We start from the raw sequence: 18,294 nt of genomic DNA, 5'->3' as shown, positions 1-18,294 counted from the left end.
TGGGACAGCGTGAAACGCACCAACATCCGTATTATAGGGGTGCCAGAAGGAGAAGAGAGAGAGAAGGGGACAGAAAAAATATTCTAAGAGAAAATAGCCGAAAACTTCCCTCACATGGGAAAGGAACCACTCACTCAAATCCAGGAAGCACAATGAGTACCATATAAAATAAACCCAAGGAGGAACACACTGAGACACATATTAATGAAACTGACCAAAATTAAAGAGAAAGTCTTGAAAGCAGCTAGGGAAAAGAAACAAGTAACATACAAGGGAACCAGATAAGGTTATCAGCAGATTTTTTTCAACAGAAACTCTGCAGGCCAGAGGGAGTGGCATGATATACTCAACGTGATGAAAGGAAAAATCCTCCAACCAAGATTACTTTATCCAGCAAGGCTCTCATTCAGATTTGAAGGAGAAAGCAAAACCTTCACAGATAAGCAAAAGTTGAGAGAATTCAGCAACACTAAACCAGCCTTACAACAAATACTAAAGGAACTTCTATGTGCAGAAAAGAACAAGAGAAGAAGGAAAGGGAAAAGAGCACAAAAACAAATCCAAAGAAATTAATAAAATTGCAATAAGAACATACATATCAATAGTTACCTTAATTGTGAATGGACTAAATGCCTCAGCCAAAAGACGTAGACTGGCTGAATGGATACAAAAACAAGACCCATATATATGCTGTCTTCAAGAGACCCACTTCACTTCTAGGGACACATACAAATTGAAAGTGAGAGGATGGAAGAAAATATTTCATCCAAATGGGGATAAAAGAAAGCTTGAGTAGCAATACTCATATCAGACAAAATAGACTTTAAAATGAAGAATATTTTAAGGGACAAAGAAGGACATTACATAATAATCAAAGGATCAATCCAAGAAGATGATATAACAATTTTAAATATCTACACACCCAACAAAGGTTCACCACCATATATAAGGCAACTTCTAACAATCTTAAAAGGAGAAATCGACAATAACACAATCATAGTGGGGGATTTTAACACCCCACTTACAGCAATGGACAGATCAACCAGACAGAAAATCAATAAGGAAACACAGGCCCTGAATGAAGCATTAAACCAGATGTACTTAATTGATATTTATAGGACATTTCATCCAAAAGCAACAAAGCACACATTCTTCTCAAGTGCACATGGAACATTCTCTAGGATTGATCATATCCTGGGCTACAAATCCAACCTCAGTAACTTTAAGAAAATTGATATCATATCAAGCATCTTTCTAACCACAACGTTATACGACTGGAAATCAACAACAAGAAAAAACTGCAAAAAACACTAACACGTGGAGACTCAACAACATGCTACTAAACAACCAATGGATCACTGAAGAAATCAAAGAGGAAAGTAAAAAATACCTAGCAGCAAATGACAATGAAGATGCGACACTCCAAAACCTATGGGATGCAGCAAAAGCCGTTCTAAGAGGAAAGTTTATAGCAATACAAGCCCACCTCAGGAAACAAGAAAAAGCCCAAATAAACAAGATAACTTTACATCTAAAGCAGCTTGAGAGAGAAGAACAGACAAGACCTAAAGTTAGTAGAAGGAAAGAAATCATAAAGATCAGAGCAGAAATCAATGAAATAGAAACAAAGAAAACCATAGAAAAGATCAATGAAACGAAAAGCTGGTTCTTTGAAAATATCAACAAAGTTGATAAAGTCTTAGCCAGACTCATCAAGAAAAAAAGAGAGAGGACTCAAATCAATACAATTAGAAATGAAAAAGGAGAAGTAACAACGGACATCACAGAAATACAAAGGATCATAAGAGACTACTATATGCAACTATATGCCAATAAAATGGAAAACCTAGAAGAAATGGAAAAATTCTTAGAAAAGTACAATCTTCCAAGACTAAACCAAGATGAAATAGAAAAGATGAATGGACCCATCACAAGAATTGAAATTGAAACTGTGATTAAAAAACTTCCAACAAACAAAAGTCCAGGACCAGATGGCTTCACAGGCGAATTCTATAAAACATTTAGAGAAGAGCTAACACCTCTCCTTCTGAAACTATTTCAAAAAATTGCAGAGGAAGGGATACTCCCAAACTCATTCTATGAGGCCACCATCACCCTGGTACCAAAACCAGACAAAGATTCCACAAAAAAAAAGAAAACTATAGGCCAATTTCACTGATGAACATCGATGCAAAAATCATCAACAAAATACTAGCAAACTGCATCCAACAAATACATTAAAAGGATTGTACATCATGATCAAGTGGGATTTATCCCAGGGATGCAAGGGTTCTTCAATATCTGCAAATCCATCAGTGTGATACACCACATTAACAAACTGAAAAATAAAAACCACATGATCCTCTCAATAGATGCAGAAAAAGCCTTTGACAAAAATCCAACACCCATTTCTGATAAAAACCCTTCAGAAAGTGGGCATAATGGGAACCTACCTCAACATGATAAAGGCCATATACGACAAACCCACAGCAAACATCATTCTCAATGGTGAAAAGCTGAAAGAATTCCTGCTGAGATCAGGAACAAGAGAAGGATGTCTGCTATCACCACTACTCTTCAACATAGTTCTGGAAGTCCTAGCCACAGCAATCAGAGAAGTAAAAGAAGTAAAAGGAATCCAAATTGGAAAGGAAGAAGTAAAACTATCACTATTTGCAGATGACATGATACTAGACCTAGAGAATCCTAAAGACTCTACCAGAGAATTGTTAGAGCTAATCCACAAATTTGGCAAAGTCACAGGATATAAAATCAATACACAGAAATTGACACCATTTCTATATTCTAACAATGAAAAAGCAGAAAAGGAAATTAGGGAAGCAATCTCATTTACCATCGCATCCAAAAGAATAAAATACCTAGGAGTGAACCTACCTAAAGAAACAAAAGACCTGTACTCTGAAAACTACAAGCCACTGATGAAAGAAATCAAATATGACACAAATAGATGGGAAGATATACCATGCTCGTGGATTGGAAGAGTTAATACTATCAAAATGACTATACTACCTAAGGTAATCTACAGATTCAATGCAATCCCTATCAAATTACCAAGGACATTTTTCACAGAACTCGAACAAAATATTTTAAAGTTTGTTTGGGAGCACAAAAGACCCAGAATAGCCAAAGACATCCTGAAAAAGAAAAATGGAGCTGGAGGAATCAGGCTCCCGGACTTCAGACTATACTACAAAGCAACAGTCGTCAAAACCACATGGTACTGGCACAAAGACAGAAATATAGATCAGTGGAACAGGATAGAAAGCCCAAAATTAAACCCTTGCACCTACAGCCAACTAATCTATGACAAAGGAGGCAAGAATATACAATGGAGAAAAGACAGCCTGTTCACTAAGTGGTGCTGGGAAAACTGGACAGCCGCATGGAAAAGAACGAAATTAGAATACTCCCTAACACCATACACAAAAATAAACTCCAAATGGATTAAAGACCTAGATATAAGACCAGACACTATCAAGCTCCTAGAGAAAAACATAGGCCAAACACTCTCTGACATAAACGACAGCAGCATCTTTTCAGATCCACCTATCAGAGTATTGACAACAAAAACAAAAATAAACAAATGGGACCTACTCAAACTTCAAAGTTTCTGCACAGCAAAGGAAACCCTAAACACAAAAAGACAACCCAGAGAATGGGAGAAAATCTTTGCAAGTGAATCAACTGACAAGGGATTAATTTATAAACACCAAAATTTATAAACACCATCTGCAACTCCATACCAAAAAACAAACAAGCCTATCAAAAAATGGGCAGAATGGAGTTCCCGTCGTGGCGCAGTGGTTAACGAATCCGACTAGGAACCATGAGGTTGCGGGTTCGGTCCCTGCCCTTGCTCAGTGGGTTAACGATCCGGCGTTGCCGTGAGCTGTGGTGTAGGTTGCAGACGTGGCTCGGATCCCGCGTTGCTGTGGCTCTGGCGTAGGCCGGTGGCTACAGCTCCGATTCAACCCCTAGCCTGGGAACCTCCATATGCCGCAGGAGCGGCCCAAGAAATAGCAACAACAACAACAACAACAAAAAGACAAAAGACAAAAAAAATGCGCAGAAGATCTAAACAGACAGTTCTCCAAAGAAGACATACAGATGGCCAATAAACACATGGAAAGATGTTCAACATCACTCATTATTAGAGAGATGCAAATCAAAACCACTCTGAGGTACCACCTTACACCAGCCAGAATGGCCATCATCCAAAAGTCTACAAACAATAAGTGCTGGAGAGGGTGTGGAGAAAAAGGAGCACTAGTACACTGTTGGTGGGATTGTAAATTGGTGCAACCACTGTGGAAAGCAGTATGGAGATTCCTCAGAAAACTAAACATAGAACTACCATTTGATCCAGCAATCCCACTCCTGGGCATCTATCCAGAGAAAACCATGACTTGCAAAGACACATGTACTCCAGTGTTCATTGCAGCACTATTTGCAATAGCCAAGACATGGAAACAACCTAAATGTCCATTGACAGAGGAGTGGATCAAGAAGACGTGGTACATATACACAATGGAATATTACTCAGCCATTAAAAGGAATGAAATACCAGCATTTTTTGCAACATGTATGGACCTAGAAACTATCATGCTAGGTCAATTCAGCCATACAATGAGACGCCAACATCAAATGCTTTCACTGACATGTGGAATCTGAAAAAAGGACAGACTGAACTTCTTTGCAGAACAGATGCTGACTCACAGACATTGAAAAACTTATGGTCTCCGGAGGAGACAGTTTGGGGGTTGGGGGGATGTGCCTGGGCTGTGGGATGGAAATCCTGTGAAATCAGATTGTTATGATCATTATACAACTACAGATGTGATAAATTTATTTGAGTAATAAAAAAAATGGAAGAAAAAATAAAAAAGGATGAATGATTAAGATATGCTATAACTGGTAGGTTCCCAGGAGGATGGAGACAGACCTTCCCACCCCCCAAATGTGGTTGTCCACTTTGGAGACCTGCTGTGGACACCATCTTTAGGAATGTGGATGCTCAAGCAGGACAGCAAGAAACAATGGCCTGTGGAAAACAACTGCCTGCTTAAATTAACTTCCTAGGGGGATCAACTGCCCTCTGCCATGGGACTTGACCCCATACGCTCTCTTGACCTTCCGCTCCTCCTTCATTGTTCCTGCCATGAACTTCAGCCAAAGATTCCTGCCTCAGATCCTTTAGAAGTCTAGCACCTCCTCACAGTCAGGGCTGGTGCCATCTTGAGCTCAGTCCATCCCTGTCTGATGCCGTAATAAATTTCTCTTGCTTTACCCATTTGGCCTTGCATGTTCCTCCCTTGGCAAACCTAAAAATAACATGATGAATCTCCAAAATAATTATGCCGACTGAGAGAATGTAGACACACAAAAAAAGAGTACGTAATTTAATTTATATAAAGTTGTAGGAAATGCATACTAATTGTAACAGAAAGCTAGCCAGTGGTTGCATGGGGATTGGAATGGGTTCATAACTGGAGGGACAGGATGGAAGAGTACACAGGGAACAAAGAAATTCTTAGGGGTGATAATTATGTTCTTATCTTGATTGTGGTGATGATTTCATGGGTGTATCAGTATGTCAAAATTTATCAAACCTTGTAGTTAATTGGTTTGTTTTCCAGTCTAGAACTAAATTTGAGCCACTTTTGTTCCTAGATAAAATAGAGTTAACCTTTATTTTATAGTTAGCCTAATATCCAGTATTTTCACATCTCTGCAATACAGTCAGAGTGTGGTGCCCCAAAGTGTGCCCTGCATTCCAGGTGAGAAATGAATGTTCCCATATCCCATCCTAGACCAACTGAATCTGAAACTCTGAGGATAGGGCCCATCACTGTGGTTTCATGACTCTTTCAGGTGATTCTGAGGAAGGCTAAAGTTTAAGAACCACCGTTATCATATGAACTGTTAAGTACGGCACAGCAAATGTCAACTTACTAGTTAGCGGCAAATTAAATAGCTTTTAACTGATGACCCTTTCCAGAAACATGTCCAAAAATATTTTCTAGAATGCAAGAAGGTTGAGTTGTATGTAAATTCTACCTCCGAAGTGGGTTATGGAACATATGTGACATCTAATTTTGCCATTGGATCATGCAAGCTCTTGGGGAGTTACTTTGACTTTTACTATAGTGGACTGCCCTGTGGACAATCTAAGCAGTAATTTAGAAAATAGAATCCTATTCTTAGGAATCTGAAAAATTCAAAAAAGCCTGCAGAGTCAACTTCCTTATTACTAGGAGACTGGAATTGCAGATTTTTTAAAAATGCAAATTTGCACAATACAGTACAAAGGGGCTGTGGTATGAAAACAAATAAGACAGGTATCATGCTAATTAAAGCTAAGCACCAGTTTCCAAGTTCAGTGGTGCTTCTTTCAACTGGTTTTTTTTTTAATTTATTTTTTAAATTTACCTAGGGCACCATTTGTTAATTTACCAAATAGAGTAGGCCAGACGTAAGAATGTAACTTCCATTTGGAATCATCTGCTTGACTTTGATAGAAGGAGCCAAGTTTTTCAGGGTCTGCCCAAATGTCTGAACAGAAGTGGCTCCTCTGTTCTGAGGGCTGAATCCACAAACAGGGATGGACTTTTCACAGCTTAAATCCTCAATTGTGCTTCAGGATTCGGTAAAACTCTCTGTGGAGTAAACACTAGCTTTATGTGTCTCCCTCCTTGTCACATTGAAGATGAGTGCTAAGAGCACGGACCTGATTTTGTCTTTGAGTTAGTTCTCTGCGTTCCTTGTATCCTAAAATCCAGGTCATTTATTCTCAGACTTCGGGATTTCGCAGAACAATCAATTAAAAGAAACACATATTTTTAAAAATAAGAAACTGTCATAAATGTAGTCATTTCACATCTGCCAGGAAGGGTCAATAAGAAATCAACCTTTACTATCACGATCACTTTATTTTAAAAGGACTTTTTAACAACAACTGGAAAAAGTATAAAGGATATAGCTTAGAATAATGGGCTGTCCTTTCAAAGAAAGACCCTGGAGTAGCCTAACACCAACAAAATCTCTTTGAGAGGCAGCTGGGACACAATAGATAAAGAAGCAGCTTCTCGGTTCACTGCTGCCTGGGTTGGAATTCTTCTTCGACTACCTATCAGCTGTGCTGTGCTATCCTGGGCAAATCACTTTCTCTCTCTGAACCTTAGTTTCCTCAACTGTAAAACAGATTTAACAATAGTTCATAGTGGGTTTTTCAAAATTGTTATTGCTGTTAATCCAATGTGTATTATCATTCTCAGTGTGACATTTGGTCTAATACAAGCTGATATATGGCTAGAAGCAGAAGTTCCTTCTTTTTTCCAAGCTTTATAACTGACATAAACATTGTGTAAGTTTAAGGTGTACGACGCAGTGATTTTATAGTTGTATATGTCGCAAAATGATTACCATAACAAGGTTAATTAACACATCTATCACCTCACATAGTTACTTTTTTTTAAGTTCGTAGTTTTGTGTAAGGATTCTATTAGTGATGTGCAAAGATCTCTTGGTGAGGTATCTGGTACTCAGTTTTAAAATGTTAGTTATCACTATAAATGTTGCCAAAACTTGGTCTCTGTCGGCTGTTGCAGAATAGAAACTAGGAGACAGAGTTTTCGGTGAAGGAGAAAGAGATAGCTTTATTGCTTTGCCAGGCAAAGGGGCCACAGCAAGCTAATGGCTTAAAGACTCTGCCCGCCTTGAAAGAGTTTAGGATGTGGTTTTATAGTTTGGGGAGTAGAAAATAGGGCCGTAGATAAGGATCAGAGTAGTAGCAAGCTTGCATTGTTTCTCGAAGCTGGTGTTTAGTGGCCACAGGACCGGTTCTGGTGGTCCTCCTTCTTCTGGAATGAATGCTTCATCAAGTAGTTCCTCTATTTGGGGGGGGGGGTTAGTTCTGCGGAAAGGCTCAAAGATATTGTTATGTATATTCCACAAAGAGAAACCAGGACTCTGCCCCAGAGCTGCACTGTTGTCTCTTGACTGCTCCTCCCTGGTCTCTGCATTCCCTCCCTCATTAGCAGCTGCCCTTTGGAACTCAGGGAAGGTCATGGAGGCTGAAGCTTATTCCCTGAAAATAAGAAATGGAACAGAAAAGCAGGAGTCGCAACACTCATATCAGACAAAATAGACTTTAAAACAAAAGACATAAAGAAAGACAAAGAAGGACACTACTTAATGATTAAGGGATCCATCTAAGGAGAGGATGTTACTATCATCAACATATATGCCCCAAATATAGGAGCACCCAGATACACACAACAAATATTAACAGACATAAAGGGAGATATTGATGAGAATACAATCATAGTAGGAGACCTTAATACGCCCCTCACATCAATGGACAGATCCTCTAGACAGAAAACCAATAAAGCAACAGAGATCCTAAAGGAAACAATAGAAAAGTTAGACTTAATTGATATCTTCAGGACACTACATCCAAAAAAATCAGAATACACATTCTTCTCAAATGCTCATGGAACATTCTCAAAAATCGACCACATATTGGGACACAAAGCTAACCTCAATAAATTTAGGAGCATAGAAATTATCTCAAGTATCTTCTCTGACCACAATGCCATGAAATTAGAAATCAACCATGGGAAAAGGAAAGAGAAAAAACCTACTCCATGGAGACTAAACAACATGCTACTAAAAAACCAATGGGTCAATGAGGAAATCAAGAAGGAAATTAAAAACTACCTTGAAACAAATGATAATGAAGACACAACCTCTCAAAATCTATGGGATGCTGCCAAAGCAGTGCTCAGAGGGAAATTTATAGCAATACAGGCCTTTCTCAAAAAAGAAGAAAGATCCCAAATTGACAACTTAACCCTCCACCTAAATGAATTAGAAAAAGAAGAACAAAAAAGACCTAAAGTCAGCAGAAGGAAGGAAATTATAAAGATCAAATAAGAAATCAATAAAATAGAGACTCAAAAAGCAATAGAGAAAATTAATAAAACCAAGAGCTGGTTCTTTGAAAAGGTGAACAAAATTGACAAACCCCTAGCAGACTCACTAAAAAGAGGAGAGAAAGAACTCAAATAACCAAAAGTATAAATGAAAAAGGAGAAATCACAACAGATACAGCAGAAATACAAAAAACCGTAAGAGAATACTATGAACAACTATATGGCAACAAGTTTGACAATCTGGAAGAAATGGACAATTTTCTAGAATCTTACAGCCTACCAAAACTGAATCAAGTAGAAACAGACCAACTGAACAGACTGATCACTAGAAATGAAATTGAAGAGGTCATAAAATCACTCCCTACAAATAAAAGTCCAGGACCAGATGGCTTCACAGGTGAATCCTATCAAACATATAAAGAGGAATTGGTGCCCATCCTCCTTAAACTCTTTCAAAAGGTTGAAGAAGAAGGAATACTCCCAAAGACATTCTATGAGGCCACCATCACCCTCATTCCAAAACCAGACAGAGATACCACCAAAAAAGAAAACTATCGCCCAATATCATTGATGAATATAGATGCAAAAATTCTCAACAAAATCTTAGCCAACCGAATCCAACAACATATCAAAAAAATTATACACCATGACCAGGTTGGGTTCATCCCAGGTTCACAAGGATGGTTCAACATATGCAAATCAATCAGCATCATACACCACAATAACAAAAAAAAGTCAAAAATCATATATGATCATCTCAATAGACGCAGAGAAAGCATTTGACAAAGTCCAACATCCATTCATGATCAAGACCCTCGCCAAAGTGGGTATAGAGGGAACATTCCTGAATATAATCAAAGCCATTTATGATAAACCCACAGCAAATATAATACTCAATGGGGAAAAACTGAAAGCCTTCTCACTCAAATCTGGAACAAGACAGGGATGCCCACTCTCACCACTGCTCTTCAACATAGTTTTGGAAGTCCTAGCCACAGCAATTAGACAAACAAAAGAAATAAAAGGCATCCATATAGGAAGAGAAGAGATAAAACTGTCACTGTATGCAGATGACATGATACTATACCTAGAAAACCCTAAGGACTCAACCCCAAAACTCCTTGAACTGATTAATAAATTCAGCAAAGTAGCAGGATATAAGATTAACATTCAGAAGTCAGTTGCATTTCTGTATACCAGCAATGAAATATTAGAAAAGGAATACAAAAATATGATACCTTTTAAAATTGCACCTCACAAAATCAAATACCTTGGAATACACCTGACCAAGGAGGTAAAGGACCTATAAAACATTAATCAAAGAACTATAAAACATTAATCAAAGAAATCAAAGAAGATGTAAAGAAATGGAAAGATATTCCATGTTCCTGGATTGGGAAAATCAATATTGTAAAAATGGCCATACCACCCAAAGCAATCTACAGATTCAATGCAATCCCTATCAAATAACCCATGACATTGTTCACAGAACTAGAACAAACAATCCAAACATTTATATGGAACCACAAGACCCAGAATTGCCAAAGCAATCCTGAGGAACAAAAACCAAGCAGGAGGCATAACTCTCCCAGACTTCAAGAAATACTACAAAGCCACAGTCATCAAAACAGTGTGGTACTGGTATCAAAACAGACAGACAGACCAATGGAACAGAATAGAGAATCCGGAAATAAACCCTGACACCTATGGTCAATTAATCTTTGACAAGGGAGGCAAGAACATAAAATGAGAAAAAGAAAATCTATTCAGCAAGCATTGCTGGGAAACCTGGACAGCTGCATGCAAAGCAATGAAACTAGAACACACCCTCACACCATGCAGAAAAATAAACTCCAAATGGCTGAAAGACTTAAATATACGACAGGACACCATCAAACTCCTAGAAGAAAACATAGGCAAAACACTCTCTGACATCCACATCATGAATATTTTCTCAGGTCAGTCTCCCAAAGCAATAGAAATTAGAGCAAAAATAAACCCATGGGACCTCATCAAACTGAAAAGCTTTTGCACAGCAAAGGAAACCAAAAAGAAAACAAAAAGACAACTTACAGAATGGGAGAAAATAGTTTCAGATGATGCAACCAACAAGGGCTTAATCTCTAGAATATATAAGCAACTTATACAACCCAACAGCAAAAAAGCCAATCAACCAATAGAAAAATGGGCAAAAGATCTGAATAGACATTTCTCCAAAAAAGATATACAGATGGCCAACAAACACATGAAAAAATGCTCAACATCGCTGATTATAAGAGAAATGCAAATCAAAACTACCATGAGATACCACCTCACACCAGTCAGAATGGCCATCATTAATAAATTCACAAATAACAAGTGGTGGAGGGGGTGTGGAGAAAAGGGAACCCTCCTGCACTGTTGGTGGGAATGTAAACTGGTACAGCCACTATGGAGAACAGTTTGGAGATACCTTAGAAATCTATACATAGAACTTCCATATGACCCTGCAATCCCACTCTTGGGCATCTATCCAGACAAAACTCTACTTAAAAGAGACACATACACCCGCATGTTCATTGCAGCACTATTCACAATAGCCGGGACATGGAAACAACCCAAATGTCCATCAACAGATGATCGGATTCGGAAGATGTGGTATATATACACAATGGAATACTACTCAGCCATAAAAAAGAATGACATAAAGCCATTTGCAGCAACATGGATGGAACTAGAGAATCTCATCCTGAGTGAAATGAGCCAGAAAGACAAAGACAAATACCATATGATATCACTTATAACTGGAATCTAATATCCAGCACAAATGAACATCTCCTCAGAAAAGAAAATCATGGACTTGGAGAAAAGACTTGTGGCTGCCTGATGGAAGGGGGAGGGAGTGGGAGAGATCGGGAGCTTGGGCTTATCAGACACAACTTAGAATAGATTTACAAGGAGATCCTGCTGAATAGCATTGAGAACTTCTTCTAGATACTCATGTTGCAACAGAACAAAGGGTGGGGGAAAAAATGTAATTGTAATGTATACATGTAAGGATAACTTGATCCCCTTGCTGTACAGTGGGAAAATAAAAAAAAAAAAGAAAAGAAAAGAAAAGTAAAGAAAATGAAGAAATTCCAGGTTGTAAATCCAAAGAAAAAAAAAAGAAAGAAATGGAGGACACAGAAACGCTTGTGTGCCTAGGGGCCCCAAAGGGCACTTAGTTACATAAATATTAGTTAAAAATAATTTCTGCCACATCTCTTTTTTTTTCCCCTGCTAATAAAGCTAGGCAAACAGATATTTTGCACTTAATTTCACTGGTTCAAATGTCTTAATTCAGGGGTGAATCCATTTGCATCTCTTTAGTGTTCTTCCTCTGAAGCTTGTTAACCTGATCAAAACTGGCAATATTCAGCTGCTGATTCTGAGTCCTCCAAGTTCTAGAATGCTTCCCTCCAGGCAGTGCCCAGAACCGTAGTACACTCAGAAGGTCACAGGTTTAGCTTCTGTGGCATCAGACCTTGTTTGGACTGATTCCTGAATTATTGCTCCTTTCCCTTAGATAAGTGAGGGTGTTGTTTTCTGATAAGTAACTACACAGGTGTTGTCTACTGGCTGACAGTCACATGACCAAATTCAGAAATGGTAAACTGCCTATGGTTGCTCTAGAAGTTTCCTCTGGGTAGCATGTGAGAATGGCTCCCTGCTTTTTTTTTTTTTTTTCCCCACACACATTTGAGCCTTAAAGCAAGAACTCATTTTGAAGTCCAGATTCTTATTGCATTTTGGCTGGATGAACAATTTGTCTTGCATATTTTCTTTGCATCTCTCTGCAATAGTTGCTTGACCCAACATCTTTCTTTCTGTACTACACAATGAAAACATAAAATAAGTAAAAATGGAAAAAATAAAGCATTCAATTGTACAAATTACAAGTCTGTTCTAAAATATGCTTACTTTAAATAAAATATGCATTTTACTAAGAGATATACAATAAATGATTCTATGCATTTTGGGAAACCACAAGAGCTAGGCAGGGCCAATGTTTGAGGAAGTTTCCTTAGTTTTTAGTGGGTTTCTTATGGTTGATCTGTGAGTTGCATTGAACAGCATTAACATCACTTGTGTAAGGAACTGATTTTGTTTGGGGAAAAAATAAGGAAGCTCTAGCTTTAGTTTTGAGTTCAATAAAACTTTTCAAGAATTTTGGGAGTTCCTGTCATGGCTCAGCAGGTTAAGAACCGTATTAGTATCCATGAGGATGTGGGTTTGATCTCTGGCCTCTTTCAGTGGGTTAAAGGATCCAGCGTTGCCATGAGCTATGGTGTAGGTTACAGACATGGCTCAGATCTGGTCTTGCTGTGGCTGCGGTGTAGGCCAGCAGCTACGGCTCCGATTTGACCCCTAGCCTGGGAACTTCCATATGCCACGGGTGTGGCCCTAAAAAGAAAAAAAAAAAAAAAAGAAAGAAAGAAAGAAAGAAAAGCTTTTAAAGAATTTCATCTATAGCCTATACAGTATAGTTTCAAAAAAGTAAATATGACAAGGTGAGTAGACAATTCTTGAGAACCCCAAACACATTTCTTGCTGTATTGTGTTGAATTCACCATCTACAATGGGCTTTCATGAGTGTGTCCTTCGTCAGGACAACATGATCCCAGGACTCATACATTCCAGTGGGACTGAGAAGGAGCATGAGGACTGGGGTGAGGAGAGGCTCCCTCTTGATGTTTCATGTTAGAGAGACATTAATAACACACAGTCCATGATCCTACAATCTTCTCTTTCTGTTACCTGTCATAATGCTTAATGCAGGCTTCAGCTTTATTCTGGAAGCCCTTACTGTCCTGTGAATATGTTCTATAGCATTAATATTCAGTAAACCATCACAGTTCAATAGATCAGTAAAGAAAGAGTTTAACCCTCCCCAAACAATATCCTTGAGTGTTCTGGTGGGAGTCCAGCCAGTACCATCAGTCAAAAGTTTTCTTTGTAAACTTGGTAAACTTAGACATACTCACCTGTCTTGAATATGTTGGAGTGCCAGATCCTGGTCAGGCACTCATGTTGGGTGGGAGGTACCATGTTGTACACACTGGGAACTGAAGTTTCAAACTGAAAATTTCTACCCTAGCAGCAACCCTCATCTGGGGATACAGTTATCTAAAAGCAATGAAGCATGTTTGGATCAGGAAAATGTCCTCTACATGTACAAGGTAAATTATCTGCAAGTTCTGCAACTTCTTCAACAAGCAGCTTGTCTCTCATGGAAATCCTGAGTGGAATCAAGCTGTCGTCTGGGACCCTTGGAGACCATCATTCCACTTCATGTTGGTTACCAGTATTAGCCTTCTTGCTACCTTTATCCCAGAGAAAGGCGAGGTGGGCCCAGTGACCAAAACCATGCCAGTCCTGGCAAGAGATCTGGTACCTCATATTGGCATCAAAATCTCATAAGCTCTTTTTATCAGCCTTTCCCTCCTTCCCTCTGCCTTGCCCGAAGAGAGGCTGGAGACTTTCCCATCTTATATTACTGAATATAATACAGTACCTGTTTCAAGGTTGGAGAAGAATTCAAGAGGGTGTGTGTGTGTGTGTGTGTGTGTGCATGCGTGTGTGTGTGTGCATGCGTGTGTGTGTGTGTGTTTTAGAGGCAGGACCTTCACCTCACCTATGTCTTTGGCAGGGCTTGGCAAGTTCCCAGAATTAAGCTGGATCATCCCAGAGTGGGGAGGAGGTAAAGCCCCTCTTTATGTGGATTCTCAGACACTGGTAGGTCAGAGGGGAGTGTCTGAATCTTGGGAGGGGGCTGTGGTAAAACGTTAAAGTGGTTCCCAGTGGATCACACTCTGTATGGCCACAACTTTTGGCAGTTAACTTTGCTGCTCCTCCCTTCAAAAAGTTGAGTCTATTTTTCTGAGCCATGAAATCTAGACTGGGCTGATGACTTACTTTGACAATAGAATATAGCAGAAATGTTCCAGAACTTCTGGGCACAGGCCTTAAGAGGCGTCATAGCTTTTGGTTTTTCTCAGAGACCTCAGCCACCTTGTAAAGAGGTCTAGGCCGGAGTTCTCATTGTGGTACGGTGGTAACAAATCCGACTAGTATCCATGAGGATGCAGGTTTGATCCTTGGCCTTGCTCAGTGGGTTAAGGATCCAACATTGCCACGAGCTGTGGTGTAGGTCACAGACGTGGGTTGGATCTGGTGTTGCTGTGGCTTTGGCATAGGCCAGCACCTGCAGCTCCAATTCTACCCCTAGCCTGGGAACTTCCATATGCCTCGGGTGTGGCCCTGAAAAAAAAAAAAAAAAAAAAAGAGGTCTAGGCCATCCTACTAGGGAAGAGAGAGACCTTGTGGAAAGAAAGAATCAAGATATCTTAACTGACATGGGTGAGAGACCTTGGAACTTCAAGCTTGGCTCAACCACAAGCTGACTGTAGCCATAGGAGTGAGCCCAGAGTTTACCATAGGGGATAGAGATGATCTGGACTCACTTAACTCTGCCCCAGTTCCTGGCCCACAAGAATGTGAGCAATACAATGGTTGCCCTAAGCCATTACTTCTGGGGGTAGTTTGTTATACAACAATAGATAGTTGACATAGTAGCCATGTGGTTGCCTGGGCACCCCAGCTTTGGGGACTACAGTTAGTTTATCTGGGAGGAAGTGGACATCGCTTGTGGAAGAGGCTAATTATTGAATAGAACACAGTTGTCTGGACTGGGATTCATGATACAGACAGGGAAGTATCTTGGGTGGTGCCCATAAGCCTGCTGGGTGAGGCCTCCAAAAATGATGGAGGGTGAGTTTCAGTCAACTACAGGAAGGCTGGAAGGATTGAGTTAGGTTTAATTTGATTTAAAAAAAATAAAGGTATATGATATTTTTGCACCTAAGTATTGTGGAGAAAGCCCAACAGACTTGCATAAACCTGTTTGTATATGCAAGGTTTACTATATTAAACATTCTGTTTAATTTTTTCTTTTTGCTACAAAACTTGGAAAAGAGTATATTTTTTAAGCAGTACTAGCTCACAAAATAAACCTATTCAGTCTTCACTTTTGTGGCAGAAATGTCACAGTTTCTTCATCTCTTTCTTTGCTATATAAAGGGTATTTTTATTGATTGGTTGCATCCAGTAATATATATATATATATGTATATATATATATATATATTCCATATATATATGGAAATGGAAACATGAATAGCAAAACAGGTCAGGAAGGAAGAGGAGGAGATATTGGAGGGAAATGTGTTGCTTTCCTTTCCTATCCCCTATTCATTGTGCTGCTGAACTCTGAACTCTGACTCCTGGAGAGTAGGCTGGTCATTCAGCAGGAGCTCATGATGAATTTGCCAATCTTTTAGATTCACTCAATATTCTAACAATGTATCCAGTGTTTGTAATGCCTACTTGCCTTGAAAATTTTCACAGTAAATCAAACCATATACTGCTCTGCTCAGAACCCTCCAATAACTTCCTACTCAGAGTAAAAGTCAAAGTCCTTTTTATGGTGTGGTCATCAGAATAAGAGCCTCCCAAAAATGTCCACATCTGCAGAACCTGTGAGTATGTTACTTTACATGGCATGGGACTTTTCAGATGTGATAAAGTGAGGGATCTTGAGATGGGAAGATGATCCTAGATTATCAGGTGGGGCCAGTGTAATCACAAGGGTCCTTAGAAGAGGAAGAAAGAGGCAGGAGAGTCAGAAAAGGAAATGTTATTAGAAGCAGAGATGCAGGGGAGGTTGGGGGCGAGGTGGAGATCAAAGATTAAGAAAGATTTAAGGATGCTATGATGCTGGCTTTATTTTATTTTATTTGCTTTTGGGGGCTGCACCTGGGGCATATGGAAGTTCCTAGGCTAGGGGTCAAATCGGAGCTGCAGCTGCCAGCCTATATTACAGGCACAGTGATGTGGAGCTGCAGCTGCCAGCCTACATCACAGGCACAGTGATGTGGGATCCGAGCTGTGTCTGTGACCTACACCACAGCTCACGGCAATACCAGATCCTTAACCCACCGAGCAAAGCCAGGGATTGAACCCACATCCTCTTGGATACTAGGCAGGTTTGTAACCCACTGAGCCACAACGGGAGCTCTCCTGGCGCTGGCTTTACAGATAGAGGAAGAGATGGTGAGTTAAGGAATGTAGGCAACCTTTAGAAATGGAAAAGGAAATAGATTCTCCCCCAGAGCCTCCAGAAGGAATGCAGCCCTGCCAACACCGTGGTCTTAGCCTAGTAAAACCTATTTCAGATTTCTCAACTCCAGAACTGTAAGATGACAAATTTGTGTTGTTTTGAGCCACTAAGTCTGTGGTTGTTTGTTACAGCATCAACAAGAAACTAATACATATGGTCTATAAGACTGTATGCAATCCGTTTCCCTGGCCTGTCCACCACATCTCTGACTTTATTTCCATCAGTTTCTACTTCCTCTCCTAACTGTACCCCTACTCCCTCTGCACCCTGATTTCTCAAACATCTCAAGCACATGACCTCCTCAGAGTCTTTGCATTTACTCTTTCTCTGCTTCCAAAAGCTTTTCCCTAAGCTATCCATGAGGTTCATACCTTCATTTCCTTCAGATTTGCTATTCACGAGTCACTTTATCAGGGAGAGATTTCCTGAACTCTCCAGATGAAATAGCACACACACACACCCCCATCAGTCTCTCTCCACTTAACATTTTGCTTGTTCATTTTTCCCCCACTGAAGGCAGATACTGTGTCTTCTTTGTTCACCACTGTACCAATAACTTCTAGAACAGTCTTGACTTATACTAGGTACATGAGGATTACTTACTGAGTGAATAAACATTTCAGGAGTAGTCTGGAATAGTAGGAAGAACACACACTTGGAGCTGATTGGCCTGTGTTGAATCTTGGCTTTTGGGTGTGTGGTCATGGGCAAGTTACTTGATTTGAATATCCATCCTGTAAGTGGGAGTTACAGCTCCTACCTCTTAGATTTGGCAGTGGGGTGGGTGGGAGGTAGATTAAGTGAAACAATGTCTACAGGTGCCTCTCTCAAAGCTGGCATCCCTTTTCCTTTGAGTGAGCACTTAACTCCAGCTCATATTGTCTTCATAAAAGGGGAAATACCAGAAGAGGCCCTGTAAAAGCAGTGCTAAAGACTACAGCATAATTCAGTATCACTCGATGCGATAATTTCTGTTTCTTTATGCTTTATTCTGGGAAATTTCTTCTGACTCACCCTCCATTCACAGTTTGATATAGCTCCATCTCATAAACTGTTAAACTCATCCAGTGAATTTTAAATTTTTGTTATTATACTTTTTTATTGTGGTAAAATATCTGTAACATGGAATTTGCCATTTTAA

General features: G+C 39.6%; 1 protein-coding gene and 1 pseudogene across 1 annotated transcript in view; one reads left to right on the top strand and one right to left on the bottom strand.

The window, feature by feature from the left end:
• PIK3AP1 (phosphoinositide-3-kinase adaptor protein 1) overlaps positions 1-18,294 on the top strand; it is a 265,547-nt gene that overhangs the window by 77,114 nt on the left and 170,139 nt on the right. The window lies entirely within an intron of this gene.
• On the bottom strand, positions 13,369-15,113 carry LOC110256880 (annotated as a pseudogene).

The sequence above is a fragment of the Sus scrofa genome, chromosome 14, assembly GCF_000003025.6.
Source record: "Sus scrofa isolate TJ Tabasco breed Duroc chromosome 14, Sscrofa11.1, whole genome shotgun sequence".
Lineage (NCBI taxonomy): Eukaryota > Metazoa > Chordata > Mammalia > Artiodactyla > Suidae > Sus > Sus scrofa.
Note: the sequence above shows the minus strand (reverse complement) of the source record. Positions and strands in the feature narration are given on the sequence as shown.